The sequence below is a fragment of the Hippoglossus hippoglossus genome, chromosome 13 (genome assembly GCF_009819705.1).
Source record: "Hippoglossus hippoglossus isolate fHipHip1 chromosome 13, fHipHip1.pri, whole genome shotgun sequence".
Taxonomy (NCBI): domain Eukaryota; kingdom Metazoa; phylum Chordata; class Actinopteri; order Pleuronectiformes; family Pleuronectidae; genus Hippoglossus; species Hippoglossus hippoglossus.
The window spans coordinates 17,460,893-17,473,935 of record NC_047163.1 but is presented as its reverse complement, the minus strand read 5'-3'; the positions used below and the strand labels follow the sequence as shown (position 1 = coordinate 17,473,935).

At 39.9% G+C, this 13,043-nt stretch overlaps 1 protein-coding gene and 58 non-coding genes across 62 annotated transcripts in view; all 59 read right to left on the bottom strand.

Annotated features, from left to right (window-relative positions):
- LOC117772862 (F-BAR and double SH3 domains protein 2-like) overlaps positions 1–13,043 on the bottom strand; it is a 79,300-nt gene that overhangs the window by 49,628 nt on the left and 16,629 nt on the right. The window lies entirely within an intron of this gene.
- trnat-agu lies at positions 346–419 on the bottom strand. Its single transcript has one exon. It is a non-coding gene; the product is annotated as a tRNA-Thr (tRNA).
- trnat-agu lies at positions 530–603 on the bottom strand. Its single transcript has one exon. It is a non-coding gene; the product is annotated as a tRNA-Thr (tRNA).
- On the bottom strand, positions 708–781 carry trnat-agu. The gene has a single exon. It is a non-coding gene; the product is annotated as a tRNA-Thr (tRNA).
- trnat-ugu lies at positions 892–965 on the bottom strand. Its single transcript has one exon. It is a non-coding gene; the product is annotated as a tRNA-Thr (tRNA).
- trnat-agu lies at positions 1,070–1,143 on the bottom strand. Its single transcript has one exon. It is a non-coding gene; the product is annotated as a tRNA-Thr (tRNA).
- trnat-agu lies at positions 1,254–1,327 on the bottom strand. The gene has a single exon. It is a non-coding gene; the product is annotated as a tRNA-Thr (tRNA).
- Positions 1,622–1,695, bottom strand: trnat-agu. The gene has a single exon. It is a non-coding gene; the product is annotated as a tRNA-Thr (tRNA).
- On the bottom strand, positions 1,990–2,063 carry trnat-agu. Its single transcript has one exon. It is a non-coding gene; the product is annotated as a tRNA-Thr (tRNA).
- Positions 2,174–2,247, bottom strand: trnat-agu. The gene has a single exon. It is a non-coding gene; the product is annotated as a tRNA-Thr (tRNA).
- On the bottom strand, positions 2,358–2,431 carry trnat-ugu. The gene has a single exon. It is a non-coding gene; the product is annotated as a tRNA-Thr (tRNA).
- trnat-agu lies at positions 2,536–2,609 on the bottom strand. The gene has a single exon. It is a non-coding gene; the product is annotated as a tRNA-Thr (tRNA).
- On the bottom strand, positions 2,904–2,977 carry trnat-agu. Its single transcript has one exon. It is a non-coding gene; the product is annotated as a tRNA-Thr (tRNA).
- On the bottom strand, positions 3,082–3,155 carry trnat-agu. The gene has a single exon. It is a non-coding gene; the product is annotated as a tRNA-Thr (tRNA).
- On the bottom strand, positions 3,260–3,333 carry trnat-agu. The gene has a single exon. It is a non-coding gene; the product is annotated as a tRNA-Thr (tRNA).
- On the bottom strand, positions 3,444–3,517 carry trnat-agu. Its single transcript has one exon. It is a non-coding gene; the product is annotated as a tRNA-Thr (tRNA).
- trnat-agu lies at positions 3,812–3,885 on the bottom strand. Its single transcript has one exon. It is a non-coding gene; the product is annotated as a tRNA-Thr (tRNA).
- trnat-ugu lies at positions 3,996–4,069 on the bottom strand. Its single transcript has one exon. It is a non-coding gene; the product is annotated as a tRNA-Thr (tRNA).
- On the bottom strand, positions 4,174–4,247 carry trnat-agu. The gene has a single exon. It is a non-coding gene; the product is annotated as a tRNA-Thr (tRNA).
- Positions 4,542–4,615, bottom strand: trnat-agu. Its single transcript has one exon. It is a non-coding gene; the product is annotated as a tRNA-Thr (tRNA).
- trnat-agu lies at positions 4,726–4,799 on the bottom strand. The gene has a single exon. It is a non-coding gene; the product is annotated as a tRNA-Thr (tRNA).
- Positions 5,088–5,161, bottom strand: trnat-ugu. The gene has a single exon. It is a non-coding gene; the product is annotated as a tRNA-Thr (tRNA).
- Positions 5,266–5,339, bottom strand: trnat-agu. Its single transcript has one exon. It is a non-coding gene; the product is annotated as a tRNA-Thr (tRNA).
- On the bottom strand, positions 5,450–5,523 carry trnat-agu. The gene has a single exon. It is a non-coding gene; the product is annotated as a tRNA-Thr (tRNA).
- Positions 5,818–5,891, bottom strand: trnat-agu. The gene has a single exon. It is a non-coding gene; the product is annotated as a tRNA-Thr (tRNA).
- trnat-agu lies at positions 6,186–6,259 on the bottom strand. Its single transcript has one exon. It is a non-coding gene; the product is annotated as a tRNA-Thr (tRNA).
- On the bottom strand, positions 6,370–6,443 carry trnat-agu. The gene has a single exon. It is a non-coding gene; the product is annotated as a tRNA-Thr (tRNA).
- trnat-ugu lies at positions 6,554–6,627 on the bottom strand. The gene has a single exon. It is a non-coding gene; the product is annotated as a tRNA-Thr (tRNA).
- On the bottom strand, positions 6,732–6,805 carry trnat-agu. The gene has a single exon. It is a non-coding gene; the product is annotated as a tRNA-Thr (tRNA).
- On the bottom strand, positions 7,100–7,173 carry trnat-agu. Its single transcript has one exon. It is a non-coding gene; the product is annotated as a tRNA-Thr (tRNA).
- On the bottom strand, positions 7,278–7,351 carry trnat-agu. The gene has a single exon. It is a non-coding gene; the product is annotated as a tRNA-Thr (tRNA).
- trnat-ugu lies at positions 7,462–7,535 on the bottom strand. The gene has a single exon. It is a non-coding gene; the product is annotated as a tRNA-Thr (tRNA).
- Positions 7,640–7,713, bottom strand: trnat-agu. Its single transcript has one exon. It is a non-coding gene; the product is annotated as a tRNA-Thr (tRNA).
- Positions 7,824–7,897, bottom strand: trnat-agu. Its single transcript has one exon. It is a non-coding gene; the product is annotated as a tRNA-Thr (tRNA).
- On the bottom strand, positions 8,192–8,265 carry trnat-agu. The gene has a single exon. It is a non-coding gene; the product is annotated as a tRNA-Thr (tRNA).
- trnat-ugu lies at positions 8,376–8,449 on the bottom strand. The gene has a single exon. It is a non-coding gene; the product is annotated as a tRNA-Thr (tRNA).
- On the bottom strand, positions 8,554–8,627 carry trnat-agu. The gene has a single exon. It is a non-coding gene; the product is annotated as a tRNA-Thr (tRNA).
- Positions 8,738–8,811, bottom strand: trnat-agu. Its single transcript has one exon. It is a non-coding gene; the product is annotated as a tRNA-Thr (tRNA).
- On the bottom strand, positions 8,922–8,995 carry trnat-agu. Its single transcript has one exon. It is a non-coding gene; the product is annotated as a tRNA-Thr (tRNA).
- On the bottom strand, positions 9,106–9,179 carry trnat-agu. The gene has a single exon. It is a non-coding gene; the product is annotated as a tRNA-Thr (tRNA).
- On the bottom strand, positions 9,284–9,357 carry trnat-agu. The gene has a single exon. It is a non-coding gene; the product is annotated as a tRNA-Thr (tRNA).
- Positions 9,468–9,541, bottom strand: trnat-ugu. The gene has a single exon. It is a non-coding gene; the product is annotated as a tRNA-Thr (tRNA).
- On the bottom strand, positions 9,646–9,719 carry trnat-agu. Its single transcript has one exon. It is a non-coding gene; the product is annotated as a tRNA-Thr (tRNA).
- Positions 9,830–9,903, bottom strand: trnat-agu. The gene has a single exon. It is a non-coding gene; the product is annotated as a tRNA-Thr (tRNA).
- Positions 10,198–10,271, bottom strand: trnat-agu. Its single transcript has one exon. It is a non-coding gene; the product is annotated as a tRNA-Thr (tRNA).
- trnat-agu lies at positions 10,382–10,455 on the bottom strand. The gene has a single exon. It is a non-coding gene; the product is annotated as a tRNA-Thr (tRNA).
- On the bottom strand, positions 10,566–10,639 carry trnat-ugu. Its single transcript has one exon. It is a non-coding gene; the product is annotated as a tRNA-Thr (tRNA).
- trnat-agu lies at positions 10,744–10,817 on the bottom strand. The gene has a single exon. It is a non-coding gene; the product is annotated as a tRNA-Thr (tRNA).
- Positions 10,928–11,001, bottom strand: trnat-agu. Its single transcript has one exon. It is a non-coding gene; the product is annotated as a tRNA-Thr (tRNA).
- trnat-agu lies at positions 11,112–11,185 on the bottom strand. Its single transcript has one exon. It is a non-coding gene; the product is annotated as a tRNA-Thr (tRNA).
- On the bottom strand, positions 11,296–11,369 carry trnat-agu. Its single transcript has one exon. It is a non-coding gene; the product is annotated as a tRNA-Thr (tRNA).
- trnat-agu lies at positions 11,474–11,547 on the bottom strand. Its single transcript has one exon. It is a non-coding gene; the product is annotated as a tRNA-Thr (tRNA).
- On the bottom strand, positions 11,658–11,731 carry trnat-agu. Its single transcript has one exon. It is a non-coding gene; the product is annotated as a tRNA-Thr (tRNA).
- Positions 12,026–12,099, bottom strand: trnat-agu. Its single transcript has one exon. It is a non-coding gene; the product is annotated as a tRNA-Thr (tRNA).
- Positions 12,210–12,283, bottom strand: trnat-ugu. The gene has a single exon. It is a non-coding gene; the product is annotated as a tRNA-Thr (tRNA).
- Positions 12,388–12,461, bottom strand: trnat-agu. Its single transcript has one exon. It is a non-coding gene; the product is annotated as a tRNA-Thr (tRNA).
- On the bottom strand, positions 12,572–12,645 carry trnat-agu. Its single transcript has one exon. It is a non-coding gene; the product is annotated as a tRNA-Thr (tRNA).
- trnat-agu lies at positions 12,756–12,829 on the bottom strand. Its single transcript has one exon. It is a non-coding gene; the product is annotated as a tRNA-Thr (tRNA).
- trnat-agu lies at positions 12,934–13,007 on the bottom strand. Its single transcript has one exon. It is a non-coding gene; the product is annotated as a tRNA-Thr (tRNA).

Sequence of the window (13,043 nt, the reverse complement as noted above, 5' to 3'; positions counted from 1 at the left end):
AGGATCTCCTGTTTACTAGACAGGTACTTTGACCAACTAAGCCACAGCACCTCTTTATAGTGGTAAAAATGATGTAACAACACTATATGACAGGACAAATTAGCTGAAATTTATTTAACAAAATCAGAATGGAGAGAAAAAACTACGCTTGACTGGTCAAAAGGCACTACTGGGATTTGAACCCAGGATCTCCTGTTTACTAGACAGGCACTTTCACCAACTAAGCCACAGCACGACTTTATGGTGGTAAAGCTGATGTAATGACACTATATGACAGGACAAACTACCAGAAATGTATTTAACAAAATCAGAATGGAGAGAAAAAACTACGCTTGACTGGGGAAAAGGCACTGCTGGGATTTGAACCCAGGATCTCCTGTTTACTAGACAGGCACTTTGACCAACTAAGCCACAGCACCACTTTATGGTGGTAAAGCTGATGTAATGACACTATATGACAGGACAAACTAGCAGAAATTACATTAACAAGATGGGAAGGGAGAGAATAAACTAAGCTTGACTGGTCAAAAGGTACTGCTGGGATTTGAACCCAGGATTTCCTGTTTACTAGACAGGCACTTTGACCAACTAAGCCACAGCACCGCTTTATATTGGTAAAAATGATGTAACAACACTATATGAGAGGACAAACTAGTATAAATTACATTAATAAGATTGGAAAGGTACATATTTCTTGACTGGGGAAAAGGCACTGCTGGGATTTGAACCCAGGATCTCCAGTTTACTAGACAGGCACTTTGACCAAGTAAGCCACAGCACCACTTTATGGTGGTAAAGCTGATGTAATGACACTATATGACAGGACAAACTAGCAGAAATTATATTAACAAGATAGGAAGGGAGGGAATAAACTAAGCTTGACTGATTAAAAGGCACTGCTGGGATTTGAACCCAGGATCTCCTGTTTACAAGACAGGCACTTTCACCAACTAAGCCACAGCGCCTGTTTTGGGTGGCAAAAGTGACGTAACAACACTATATGAGAGGACAAACTAGTAGAAATTACATTAATAAGATTGGAAAGGTACATATTTCTTGACTGGTCAAAAGGCACTGCTGGGATTTGAACCCAGGATCTCCTGTTTACTAGACAGGCAATTTCACCAATTAAGCCACAGCACCTCTTTATAGTGGTAAAAATGATGTAACAACACTATATGACAGGACAAATTAGCTGAAATTTATTCAACAAAATCAGAATGGAGAGAAAAACCTACGCTTGACTGGTCAAAAGGCACTGCTGGGATTTGAACCCAGGATCTCCTTTTTACTAGACAGGCACTTTGACCAACTAAGCCACAGCACCTCTTTATAGTGGTAAAAATGATGTAACAACACTATATGACAGGACAAATTAGCAGAAATTTATTTTAAAAAATCAGAATGGAGAGAAAAAGCTACACTTGACTGGGGAAAAAACACTTCTGGGATTTGAACCCAGGATCTTCTGTTTACTAGACAGGCACTTTGACCAACTAAGCCACAGCATGACTTTATGGTGGTAAAGCTGATGTAATGACACTATATGACAGGACAAACTACCAGAAATTACATTAACAAGATGGGAAGGGAGAGAATAAACTAAGCTTGACTGGTCAAAAGGTACTGCTGGGATTTGAACCCAGGATCTCCTGTTTACTAGACAGGCACTTTGACCAACTAAGCCACAGCACCTATTTATAGTGGTAAAAATGATGTAACAACACTATATGACAAGACAAATTAGCAGAAATTTATTTAAAAAAATCAGAATGGAGAGAAAAAGCTACACTTGACTGGGGAAAAGACACTTCTGGGATTTGAACCCAGGATCTTCTGTTTACTAGACAGGCACTTTGACCAACTAAGCCACAGCACGACTTTATGGTGGTAAAGCTGATGTAATGACACTATATGACAGGACAAACTACCAGAAATTACATTAACAAGATGGGAAGGTAGAGAATAAATTAAGCTTGACTGGTCAAAAGGTACTGCTGGGATTTGAACCCAGGATCTCCTGTTTACTAGACAGGCACTTTGACCAACTAAGCCACAGCACCTATTTATAGTGGTAAAAATGATGTAACAACACTATATGACAGGACAAATTAGCAGAAATGTATTTAACAAAATCAGAATGGAGAGAAAAAACTACGCTTGACTGGGGAAAAGGCACTGCTGGGATTTGAACCCAGGATCTCCTGTTTACTAGACAAGCACTTTGACCAACTAAGCCACAGCACCACTTTATGGTGATAAATCTGATGTAATGACATTATATGACAGGACAAAGTAGCAGAAATTATATTAACAAGATGGGAAGGGAGGGAATAAACTAAGCTTGACTGATTAAAAGGCACTGCTGGGATTTGAACCCAGGATCTCCTGTTTACAAGACAGGCACTTTCACCAACTAAGCCACAGCGCCTGTTTTGGGTGGCAAAAGCGACGTAACAACACTATATGAGAGGACAAACTAGTAGAAATTACATTAATAAGATTGGAAAGGTACATATTTCTTGACTGGTCAAAAGGCACTGCTGGGATTTGAACCCAGGATCTCCTGTTTACTAGACAGGCAATTTCACCAACTAAGCCACAGCACCTCTTGATAGTGGTAAAAATGATGTAACAACACTATATGACAGGACAAATTAGCTGAAATTTATTTAACAAAATCAGAATGGAGAGAAAAAACTACGCTTGACTGGTCAAAAGGCACTGTTGGGATTTGAACGCAGGATCTCCTGTTTACTAGACAGGCACTTTCACCAACTAAGCCATAGCACCTCTTTATAGTGGTAAAGCTGATGTAATGACACTATATGACAGGACAAACTACCAGAAATTACATTAACAAGATGGGAAGGGAGAGAATAAACTAAGCTTGACTGGTCAAAAGGTACTGCTGGGATTTGAACCCAGGATCTCCTGTTTACTAGACAGGCACTTTGACCAACTAAGCCACAGCACCGCTTTATAGTGGTAAAAATGATGTAACAACACTATATGAGAGGACAAACTAGTAGAAATTACATTAATAAGATTGGAAAGGTACATATTTCTTGACTGGGGAAAAGGCACTGCTGGGATTTGAACCCAGGATCTCCTGTTTACTAGACAGGCACTTTGACCAACTAAGCCACAGCACCACTTTATGGTGGTAAAGCTGATGTAACAACACTATATGACAGGACAAATTAGTAGAAATTACATTAATAAGATTGGAAAGGTACATTTTTCTTGACTGGTCAAAAGGCACTGCTGGGATTTGAACCCAGGATCTCCTGTTTACTAGACAGGCAATTTCACCAACTAAGCCACAGCACCTCTTTATAGTGGTAAAAATGATGTAACAACACTATATGACAGGACAAATTAGCTGAAATTTATTCAACAAAATCAGAATGGAGAGAAAAACCTACGCTTGACTGGTCAAAAGGCACTGCTGGGATTTGAACCCAGGATCTCCTGTTTACTAGACAGGCACTTTGACCAACTAAGCCACAGCACCTCTTTGTAGTGGTAAAAATGATGTAACAACACTATATGACAGGACAAATTAGCAGAAATTTATTTTAAAAAATCAGAATGGAGAGAAAAAGCTACACTTGACTGGGGAAAAGACACTTCTGGGATTTGAACCCAGGATCTTCTGTTTACTAGACAGGCACTTTGACCAACTAAGCCACAGCACGACTTTATGGTGGTAAAGCTGATGTAATGACACTATATGACAGGACAAACTACCAGAAATTACATTAACAAGATGGGAAGGTAGAGAATAAACTAAGCTTGACTGAGGAAAAGGCACTGCTGGGATTTGAACCCAGGATCTCCTGTTTACTAGACAGGCACTTTGACCAACTAAGCCACAGCACCACTTTATGGTGGTAAATCTGATGTAATGACACTATATGACAGGACAAACTAGCAGAAGTTATATTAACAAGATGGGAAGGGAGGGAATAAACTAAGCTTGACTGATTAAAAGGCACTACTGGGATTTGAACCCAGGATCTCCTGTTTACAAGACAGGCACTTTCACCAACTAAGCCACAGCGCCTGTTTTGGGTGGCAAAAGCGACGTAACAACACTATATGAGGGGACAAACTAGTAGAAATTACATTAATAAGATTGGAAAGGTACATATTTCTTGACTGGTCAAAAGGCACTGCTGGGATTTGAACCCAGGATCTCCTGTTTACTAGACAGGCAATTTCACCAACTAAGCCACAGCACCTCTTTATAGTGGTAAAAATGATGTAACAACACTATATGACAGGACAAATTAGCTGAAATTTATTTAACAAAATCAGAATGGAGAGAAAAAACTACGCTTGACTGGTCAAAAGGCACTACTGGGATTTGAACCCAGGATCTCCTGTTTACTAGACAGGCACTTTCACCAACTAAGCCACAGCACGACTTTATGGTGGTAAAGCTGATGTAATGACACTATATGACAGGACAAACTACCAGAAATGTATTTAACAAAATCAGAATGGAGAGAAAAAACTACGCTTGACTGGGGAAAAGGCACTGCTGGGATTTGAACCCAGGATCTCCTGTTTACTAGACAGGCACTTTGACCAACTAAGCCACAGCACCACTTTATGGTGGTAAAGCTGATGTAATGACACTATATGACAGGACAAACTAGCAGAAATTACATTAACAAGATGGGAAGGGAGAGAATAAACTAAGCTTGACTGGTCAAAAGGTACTGCTGGGATTTGAACCCAGGATTTCCTGTTTACTAGACAGGCACTTTGACCAACTAAGCCACAGCACCGCTTTATATTGGTAAAAATGATGTAACAACACTATATGAGAGGACAAACTAGTATAAATTACATTAATAAGATTGGAAAGGTACATATTTCTTGACTGGGGAAAAGGCACTGCTGGGATTTGAACCCAGGATCTCCAGTTTACTAGACAGGCACTTTGACCAAGTAAGCCACAGCACCACTTTATGGTGGTAAAGCTGATGTAATGACACTATATGACAGGACAAACTAGCAGAAATTATATTAACAAGATAGGAAGGGAGGGAATAAACTAAGCTTGACTGATTAAAAGGCACTGCTGGGATTTGAACCCAGGATCTCCTGTTTACAAGACAGGCACTTTCACCAACTAAGCCACAGCGCCTGTTTTGGGTGGCAAAAGTGACGTAACAACACTATATGAGAGGACAAACTAGTAGAAATTACATTAATAAGATTGGAAAGGTACATATTTCTTGACTGGTCAAAAGGCACTGCTGGGATTTGAACCCAGGATCTCCTGTTTACTAGACAGGCAATTTCACCAATTAAGCCACAGCACCTCTTTATAGTGGTAAAAATGATGTAACAACACTATATGACAGGACAAATTAGCTGAAATTTATTCAACAAAATCAGAATGGAGAGAAAAACCTACGCTTGACTGGTCAAAAGGCACTGCTGGGATTTGAACCCAGGATCTCCTTTTTACTAGACAGGCACTTTGACCAACTAAGCCACAGCACCTCTTTATAGTGGTAAAAATGATGTAACAACACTATATGACAGGACAAATTAGCAGAAATTTATTTTAAAAAATCAGAATGGAGAGAAAAAGCTACACTTGACTGGGGAAAAAACACTTCTGGGATTTGAACCCAGGATCTTCTGTTTACTAGACAGGCACTTTGACCAACTAAGCCACAGCATGACTTTATGGTGGTAAAGCTGATGTAATGACACTATATGACAGGACAAACTACCAGAAATTACATTCACAAGATGGGAAGGGAGAGAATAAACTAAGCTTGACTGGTCAAAAGGTACTGCTGGGATTTGAACCCAGGATCTCCTGTTTACTAGACAGGCACTTTGACCAACTAAGCCACAGCACCTCTTTATAGTGGTAAAAATGATGTAACAACACTATATGACAAGACAAATTAGCAGAAATTTATTTAAAAAAATCAGAATGGAGAGAAAAAGCTACACTTGACTGGGGAAAAGACACTTCTGGGATTTGAACCCAGGATCTTCTGTTTACTAGACAGGCACTTTGACCAACTAAGCCACAGCACGACTTTATGGTGGTAAAGCTGATGTAATGACACTATATGACAGGACAAACTACCAGAAATTACATTAACAAGATGGGAAGGTAGAGAATAAATTAAGCTTGACTGGTCAAAAGGTACTGCTGGGATTTGAACCCAGGATCTCCTGTTTACTAGACAGGCACTTTGACCAACTAAGCCACAGCACCTATTTATAGTGGTAAAAATGATGTAACAACACTATATGACAGGACAAATTAGCAGAAATGTATTTAACAAAATCAGAATGGAGAGAAAAAACTACGCTTGACTGGGGAAAAGGCACTGCTGGGATTTGAACCCAGGATCTCCTGTTTACTAGACAAGCACTTTGACCAACTAAGCCACAGCACCACTTTATGGTGATAAATCTGATGTAATGACACTATATGACAGGACAAAGTAGCAGAAATTATATTAACAAGATGGGAAGGGAGGGAATAAACTAAGCTTGACTGATTAAAAGGCACTGCTGGGATTTGAACCCAGGATCTCCTGTTTACAAGACAGGCACTTTCACCAACTAAGCCACAGCGCCTGTTTTGGGTGGCAAAAGCGACGTAACAACACTATATGAGAGGACAAACTAGTAGAAATTACATTAATAAGATTGGAAAGGTACATATTTCTTGACTGGTCAAAAGGCACTGCTGGGATTTGAACCCAGGATCTCCTGTTTACTAGACAGGCAATTTCACCAACTAAGCCACAGCACCTCTTTATAGTGGTAAAAATGATGTAACAACACTATATGACAGGACAAATTAGCTGAAATTTATTTAACAAAATCAGAATGGAGAGAAAAAACTACGCTTGACTGGTCAAAAGGCACTGTTGGGATTTGAACCCAGGATCTCCTGTTTACTAGACAGGCACTTTCACCAACTAAGCCATAGCACCTCTTTATAGTGGTAAAGCTGATGTAATGACACTATATGACAGGACAAACTACCAGAAATTACATTAACAAGATGGGAAGGGAGAGAATAAACTAAGCTTGACTGGTCAAAAGGTACTGCTGGGATTTGAACCCAGGATCTCCTGTTTACTAGACAGGCACTTTGACCAACTAAGCCACAGCACCGCTTTATAGTGGTAAAAATGATGTAACAACACTATATGAGAGGACAAACTAGTAGAAATTACATTAATAAGATTGGAAAGGTACATATTTCTTGACTGGGGAAAAGGCACTGCTGGGATTTGAACCCAGGATCTCCTGTTTACTAGACAGGCACTTTGACCAACTAAGCCACAGCACCACTTTATGGTGGTAAAGCTGATGTAATGACACTATATGACAGGACAAACTAGCAGAAATTATATTAACAAGATAGGAAGGGAGGGAATAAACTAAGCTTGACTGATTAAAAGGCACTGCTGGGATTTGAACCCAGGATCTCCTGTTTACAAGACAGGCACTTTCACCAACTAAGCCACAGCGCCTGTTTTGGGTGGCAAAAGTGACGTAACAACACTATATGAGAGGACAAACTAGTAGAAATTACATTAATAAGATTGGAAAGGTACATTTTTCTTGACTGGTCAAAAGGCACTGCTGGGATTTGAACCCAGGATCTCCTGTTTACTAGACAGGCAATTTCACCAACTAAGCCACAGCACCTCTTTATAGTGGTAAAAATGATGTAACAACACTATATGACAGGACAAATTAGCTGAAATTTATTCAACAAAATCAGAATGGAGAGAAAAACCTACGCTTGACTGGTCAAAAGGCACTGCTGGGATTTGAACCCAGGATCTCCTGTTTACTAGACAGGCACTTTGACCAACTAAGCCACAGCACCTCTTTATAGTGGTAAAAATGATGTAACAACACTATATGACAGGACAAATTAGCAGAAATCTATTTTAAAAAATCAGAATGGAGAGAAAAAGCTACACTTGACTGGGGAAAAGACACTTCTGGGATTTGAACCCAGGATCTTCTGTTTACTAGACAGGCACTTTGACCAACTAAGCCACAGCACGACTTTATGGTGGTAAAGCTGATGTAATGACACTATATGACAGGACAAACTACCAGAAATTACATTAACAAGATGGGAAGGGAGAGAATAAACTAAGCTTGACTGGGGAAAAGGCACTGCTGGGATTTGAACCCAGGATCTCCTGTTTACTAGACAGGCACTTTGACCAACTAAGCCACAGCACCACTTTATGGTGGTAAATCTGATGTAATGACACTATATGACAGGACAAACTAGCAGAAATTATATTAACAAGATGGGAAGGGAGGGAATAAACTAAGCTTGACTGATTAAAAGGTACTACTGGGATTTGAACCCAAGATCTCCTGTTTACAAGACAGGCACTTTCACCAACTAAGCCACAGCGCCTGTTTTGGGTGGCAAAAGCGACATAACAACACTATATGAGGGGACAAACTAGTAGAAATTACATTAATAAGATTGGAAAGGTACATATTTCTTGACTGGTCAAAAGGCACTGCTGGGATTTGAACCCAGGATCTCCTGTTTACTAGACAGGCAATTTCACCAACTAAGCCACAGCACCTCTTTATAGTGGTAAAAATGATGTAACAACACTATATGACAGGACAAATTAGCTGAAATTTATTTAACAAAATCAGAATGGAGAGAAAAAACTACGCTTGACTGGTCAAAAGGCACTGCTGGGATTTGAACCCAGGATCTCCTGTTTACTAGACAGGCACTTTCACCAACTAAGCCACAGCACGACTTTATGGTGGTAAAGCTGATGTAATGACACTATATGACAGGACAAACTACCAGAAATGTATTTAACAAAATCAGAATGGAGAGAAAAAACTACGCTTGACTGGGGAAAAGGCACTGCTGGGATTTGAACCCAGGATCTCCTGTTTACTAGACAGGCACTTTGACCAACTAAGCCACAGCACCACTTTATGGTGGTAAAGCTGATGTAATGACACTATATGACAGGACAAACTAGCAGAAATTACATTAACAAGATGGGAAGGGAGAGAATAAACTAAGCTTGACTGGTCAAAAGGCACTGCTGGGATTTGAACCCAGGATCTCATGTTTACTAGACAGGCACTTTGACCAACTAAGCCACAGCACCGCTTTATAGTGTTAAAAATGATGTAACAACACTATATGAGAGGACAAACTAGTAGAAATTACATTAATAAGATTGGAAAGGTACATATTTCTTGACTGGGGAAAAGGCACTGCTGGGATTTGAACCCAGGATCTCCTGTTTACTAGACAGGCACTTTGACCAACTAAGCCACAGCACCACTTTATGGTGGTAAAGCTGATGTAATGACACTATATGACAGGACAAACTAGCAGAAATTATATTAACAAGATAGGAAGGGAGGGAATAAACTAAGCTTGACTGATTAAAAGGCACTGCTGGGATTTGAACCCAGGATCTCCTGTTTACAAGACAGGCACTTTCACCAACTAAGCCACAGCGCCTGTTTTGGGTGGCAAAAGTGACGTAACAACACTATATGAGAGGACAAACTAGTAGAAATTACATTAATAAGATTGGAAAGGTACATATTTCTTGACTGGTCAAAAGGCACTGCTGGGATTTGAACCCAGGATCTCCTGTTTACTAGACAGGCAATTTCACCAACTAAGCCACAGCACCTCTTTATAGTGGTAAAAATGATGTAACAACACTATATGACAGGACAAATTAGCTGAAATTTATTCAACAAAATCAGAATGGAGAGAAAAACCTACGCTTGACTGGTCAAAAGGCACTGCTGGGATTTGAACCCAGGATCTCCTGTTTACTAGACAGGCACTTTGACCAACTAAGCCACAGCACCTCTTTATAGTGGTAAAAATGATGTAACAACACTATATAACAGGACAAATTAGCAGAAATTTATTTTAAAAAATCAGAATGGAGAGAAAAAGCTACACTTGACTGGGGAAAAAACACTTCTGGGATTTGAACCCAGGATCTTCTGTTTACTAGACAGGCACTTTGACCAACTAAGCCACAGCACGACTTTATGGTGGTAAAGCTGATGTAATGACACTATATGACAGGACAAACTACCAGAAATTACATTAACAAGATGGGAAGGGAGAGAATAAACTAAGCTTGACTGGTCAAAAGGTACTGCTGGGATTTGAACCCAGGATCTCCTGTTTACTAGACAGGCACTTTGACCAACTAAGCCACAGCACCTCTTTATAGTGGTAAAAATGATGTAACAACACTATATGACAGGACAAATTAGCAGAAATGTATTTAACAAAATAAGAATGGAGAGAAAAAACTACACTTGACTGGGGAAAAGGCACTGCTGGGATTTGAACCCAGGATCTCCTGTTTACTAGACAGGCACTTTGACCAACTAAGCCACAGCACCACTTTATGGTGGTAAATCTGATGTAATGACACTATATGACAGGACAAACTAGCAGAAATTATATTAACAAGATGGGAAGGGAGGGAATAAACTAAGCTTGACTGATTAAATGGCACTACTGGGATTTGAACCCAGGATCTCCTGTTTACAAGACAGGCACTTTCACCAACTAAGCCACAGCGCCTGTTTTGGGTAGCAAAAGCGACGTAACAACACTATATGAGGGGACAAACTAGTAGAAATTACATTAATAAGATTGGAAAGGTACATATTTCTTGACTGGTCAAAAGGCACTGCTGGGATTTGAACCCAGGATCTCCTGTTTACTAGACAGACAATTTCACCAACTAAGCCACAGCACCTCTTTATAGTGGTAAAAATGATGTAACAACACTATATGACAGGACAAATTAGCTGAAATTTATTTAACAAAATCAGAATGGAGAGAAAAAACTACGCTTGACTGGTCAAAAGGCACTGCTGGGATTTGAACCCAGGATCTCCTGTTTACTAGACAGGCACTTTCACCAACTAAGCCACAGCACGACTTTATGGTGGTAAAGCTGATGTAATGACACTATATGACAGGACAAACTACCAGAAATGTATTTAACAAAATCAGAATGGAGAGAAAAAACTACGCTTGACTGGGGAAAAGGCACTGCTGGGATTTGAACCCAGGATCTCCTGTTTACTAGACAGGCACTTTGACCAACTAAGCCACAGTACCACTTTATGGTGGTAAAGCTGATGTAATGACACTATATGACAGGACAAACTAGCAGAAATTACATTAACAAGATGGGAAGGGAGAGAATAAACTAAGCTTGACTGGTCAAAAGGCACTGCTGGGATTTGAACCCAGGATCTCCTGTTTACTAGACAGGCACTTTGACCAACTAAGCCACAGCACCGCTTTATAGTGGTAAAAATGATGTAACAACACTATATGAGAGGACAAACTAGTAGAAATTACATTAATAAGATTGGAAAGGTACATTTTTCTTGACTGGTCAAAAGGCACTGCTGGGATTTGAACCCAGGATCTCCTGTTTACTAGACAGGCAATTTCACCAACTAAGCCACAGCACCTCTTTATAGTGGTAAAAATGATGTAACAACACTATATGACAGGACAAATTAGCTGAAATTTATTCAACAAAATCAGAATGGAGAGAAAAACCTACGCTTGACTGGTCAAAAGGCACTGCTGGGATTTGAACCCAGGATCTCCTGTTTACTAGACAGGCACTTTGACCAACTAAGCCACAGCACCTCTTTATAGTGGTAAAAATGATGTAACAACACTATATGACAGGACAAATTAGCAGAAATTTATTTTAAAAAATCAGAATGGAGAGAAAAAGCTACACTTGACTGGGGAAAACACACTTCTGGGATTTGAACCCAGGATCTTCTGTTTACTAGACAGGCACTTTGACCAACTAAGCCACAGCACGACTTTATGGTGGTAAAGCTGATGTAATGACACTATATGACAGGACAAACTACCAGAAATTACATTAACAAGATGGGAAGGGAGAGAATAAACTAAGCTTGATTGGGGAAAAGGCACTGCTGGGATTTGAACCCAGGATCTCCTGTTTACTAAACAGGCACTTTGACCAACTAAGCCACAGCACCACTTTATGGTGGTAAATCTGATGTAATGACACTATATGACAGGACAAACTAGCAGAAATTATATTAACAAGATGGGAAGGGAGGGAATAAACTAAGCTTGACTGATTAAAAGGCACTACTGGGATTTGAACCCAGGATCTCCTGTTTACAAGACAGGCACTTTCACCAACTAAGCCACAGCGCCTGTTTTGGGTGGCAAAAGCGACGTAACAACACTATATGAGGGGACAAACTAGTAGAAATTACATTAATAAGATTGGAAAGGTACATATTTCTTGACTGGTCAAAAGGCACTGCTGGGATTTGAACCCAGGATCTCCTGTTTACTAGACAGGCACTTTCACCAACTAAGCCACAGCACGACTTTATGGTGGTAAAGCTGATGTAATGACACTATATGACAGGACAAACTACCAGAAATGTATTTAACAAAATCAGAATGGAGAGAAAAAACTAGGCTTGACTGGGGAAAAGGCACTGCTGGGATTTGAACCCAGGATCTCCTGTTTACTAGACAGGCACTTTGACCAACTAAGCCACAGCACCACTTTATGGTGGTAAAGCTGATGTAATGACACTATATGACAGGACAAACTAGCAGAAATTACATTAACAAGATGGGAAGGGAGAGAATAAACTAAGCTTGACTGATCAAAAGGCACTGCTGGGATTTGAACCCAGGATCTCCTGTTTACTAGACAGGCACTTTGACCAACTAAGCCACAGCACCGCTTTATAGTGGTAAAAATGATGTAACAACACTATATGAGAGGACAAACTAGTAGAAATTACATTAATAAGATTGGAAAGGTACATATTTCTTGACTGGGGAAAAGGCACTGCTGGGATTTGAACCCAGGATCTCCTGTTTACTAGACAGGCACTTTGACCAACTAAGCCACAGCACCACTTTATGGTGGTAAAGCTGATGTAATGACACTATA